The sequence below is a fragment of the Herpailurus yagouaroundi genome, unplaced genomic scaffold (genome assembly GCF_014898765.1).
Source record: "Herpailurus yagouaroundi ecotype Mexico unplaced genomic scaffold, PumYag 212, whole genome shotgun sequence".
NCBI lineage: Eukaryota > Metazoa > Chordata > Mammalia > Carnivora > Felidae > Herpailurus > Herpailurus yagouaroundi.
The window spans coordinates 671,694-675,307 of NW_024412443.1; the positions used below are offsets into that span (position 1 = coordinate 671,694).

The 3,614-nt window shown below is 36.3% G+C and overlaps 1 pseudogene; it reads left to right on the forward strand.

The window, feature by feature from the left end:
• Positions 1-1,484: 1,484 nt before the first annotated feature.
• Positions 1,485-2,740, forward strand: LOC121016659 (putative vomeronasal receptor-like protein 4; annotated as a pseudogene).
• Positions 2,741-3,614: the final 874 nt, after the last annotated feature.

Genomic DNA, 3,614 nt, shown 5'->3' on the forward strand with positions numbered 1-3,614 from the left:
TATTTTTTTGAGGACTTTTTTGCATCTATATTCATTAGAGATTTGGGGCTATAGTTTCCTTTTATTTTGTTTTTGTAGTGTTTTTGTCTGGTGTAGGTATCTGTAATTTTGGCCTTGTAGAATTAATTTGTAAGCTTTCTTTCCTTTTCTATTTTTTGGGGATAATTTGAGAATAATAAGTACTAACTTGTCTTTAAATGCTTGTTGGATGGGGCACCTGTGTGACTCAGGTAGTTAAGCATCCAATTTCAGTTCAGGTCATAATCTTGAGGTTTGTGATTCCGAGCCCTGCTTCAGGCTCTGTGCTGACAGCTCAGAGCCTGGAGTCTGCTTTGGACTCTGTCTCCCACTTTCTGCCCCTCCTCCACTTTCTCTCTCTCTCTATCAAAACTAAAAATAAACATTTAAAAAAATTTAATGTTTGGTAGAATACACCTCTGAATCTACATGGTCCTGGAGACTGTTTTTTGAGAGATTTTTTTTTATTACTGATTCAATTTCATTATGAAAAAATTGAAGTTTTCTATTTTTTTCCTGATTCAGTTTGGAAGATTATATGTTTCCCATAATTTATCAATTTATTCCACATTGTTCAATTTATTTACATATAATTTTTCATGTATTATGAAAGGAGGAAGCAGGAAGAAGAGAAAGTGCCACAGTATGTGTTTGAAGACTTATTTGGACATTCTTTTTTTCTTTTTTTTTTGTCATTATTTATTTATTGTCAAATTTACTTACATACAACATCCAGTGTTCATCCCAACAAGTTCCCTCCTCAATGCCCATCACCCATTTCCCCTCCCCCTGCCTCCCCCCATTCACCCTCAGTTTATTCTCTGTATTTAAGAGTCTCTTGTGGTTTGCTTCCCTCCCTCTTGGACATTATTTTTTTCTTAATTGTCTGTTTTGGTGATTTTTTTCCCCAGTAGCATAAAGTTTACTTCAGTTCAACTATACAAACACCTATGAGTCCTTTATATGGCCATTACTATTATTGGTGCTGAATATAAGATAGGCTAAATTATGATATTTTCAGAATAGTAAAGCAAAACACAGAACAGTAAAGCAAAAAGAAGAGGAAGAGGAAGAAGGGGAAGGAGGAAAAGAAGGAGAAGAAGAAGAGGAAGAAGGAGAAGGAGAAGGAGAAGGGGAAATTCATGTATCACGGGAGTATGGGAAATGGGTACACATTATTACATTATTCTGGCATGATTGAGAGTATGTTGTGTGAGATTTCTTGATGATGATGATGATGATGATGATGATGATGATAGATGATAGATTGTAGATAGATATAGATACTCAATTTGATGTAGAAATAATGTTGAGACTGTATTTCTAAAACTTTATACAACATAGGTTTACTGATTAACTGGGTGAAATAAAAAAAAATGGTGATGATTTTGACTATAGCATAAATAACATGGATGGTGTGAGGTCTTTTTTTCTAGATGTACAAAATTCATTTCTGCTTTTCCACTATGATGATTGCACTTTCCATGCATGTTACTATTAAATTATGTCAATTTTTACAAGTTGGCATTGGAATCTTAGCCAACACCTTCCTCCTCTTCCACATCTTCACATTCCTTCTGGATCACAGACCTAAGCCCACTGACCTGATCATCTGTCACTTGGCCTTTGTCCACATAATGAAACTCTTCACTATACTGTTTTTGTTGTCTAGAGCTGTTTGAATTACCAAACTTTCTGAATGATTTCAAATGTAAGGCTTTATTCTACATGAGCAGATTTGATGAGAGGTCTCTCCATCTGCATCACCTACTTCCTGAGCATAATCCAGGCCATTACAATCATCTCTATCACCTCCTGGTTGGGTAGATTTAAACATAAATGCACAAATAACATCTTCCATTCCTTCATCATCTTGTGGTTTCTCGGTTCGTCTCTCAGTATTAATCCCATCTTTTTTACTGTTGCATCTTCTTTAAAATTTTTAAATATTTTTTTTTATTTTTGAGAGAGAGAGAGAGAGAGAGAGAGAGAGAGAGAGAGAGAGAGAGAAGGAGACTGAGAATGAGTCAGGGAGGGACAGAGAGGGAGACACAGAATCCGAAATAGGCTCCAGGCTCTGAACTGTCAGCACAGAGCCCAATGCGGGACTTGAACCCATGAACTGCAAGATCATGACCTGAGCCAAAGTCAGACCCTTAACCAGATGAGCCACCCACGTGCCCCTACTGTTGCATCTTCTAATGTGACCCAGACCAGTCTACTGAAAGTCAGTAAATACTGTTCACTTTTCCCTATAACCTCCAGCATCAAGGCACTGTTTTTCACTTTGACATTATACAGAGATGTCTACTTCATAGGAGTCATACTTCTCTCAAGTACATACATGGTGACTCACTTGTTCAGGCATCAGAGGTGGTGCCAGCACCTTCACAGCACCAGCCTCTCCTCAAGAGTCTCCCCAAAGGAAAGAGCCAACCAGACCATCCTGTTGTTGGTGAGTTTCTTTGTGATTGTGTACTGGGTGGACTTCATCATCTGTAATCCTGTTATGGGTGTGTGTCACCATCATCCTAGATTGCCAGAAGATTTGGGGCAATGTCTATGCCACTGTCAGTCCTTTGGTACTAATTAGTTCTCACAAAAGAATAAAAATATGTTGCAAAAATGTGGCAAAATTACAATCAATTTTAAACAACTTATTCATGAAATAATTATCCAAAAACTTATTTTCTCTTTAATAAATTTTTATCTTATACACTAAATTCTTTGGTATTTTGTCTATGTGTATATGTTTAGATATTGCCTAACTCATGTGTAATGGTTAAACACTCTAGCTTTTTAAAATTTCATATCACAATATCACAATATTATTAATTTCACAACGACATTCTTTATTTACTATGCCATTTTTATATAATTATATTTAAACTCACTTTTGTGCCCTAACTATTGATGCAAAAAAGAAGGTAGAGTTAGTCCACAGTCTTGATAAAATCCAAAATGAAATGGGATATTTCCCTATTTGTTTTTATTCTGTACTTTCTTTGTTCCAAACAATAAATATTAGTAGTAATTACAGAAGTGATAGGTATATGGGGCGCCTGGGTAGCTCAGTTGGTTAGGCGTCTGACTCTTGGTTTCGGATCAGGTCATGATCTCACCATTCATGAGTTTGAGCACCACATCGGGATCTGTGGTAATAGTGAAAAACCTGCTTGGGATTCTCTCTCTCTCTCTCTCTCTCTCTCTCTCTCTCTTTCCTGCTCTCTCTGATCCTCCTACGTCCTATCTCTCTTTCTCTCAAAAAAAAAAATAAAATAAACTTAAAAGAAAAAGGAGTGGTAGGTATATTCTTCTTCCTGCAATTTTATAATCTGTGACAGTGGTACTCATAAATTGCCCCCAAAGTCTCATTCTCCTACATTATTACTCTTTGTTTTTCCATCTCAATTTGCATGGAAACTTACAAACAAAGAATACTACCAATTAGAATTAAATTCCTACATAGGTACAAATAATCTGAGTAAACTCGGGAGGGGATAGAACACATGAATAGACCTGTAGCAAGTAAAGAGATTAGGGAAATATTTCACAAAGAAAAACCCAGACCCTATGGGCTCACTGATAAAGTTATC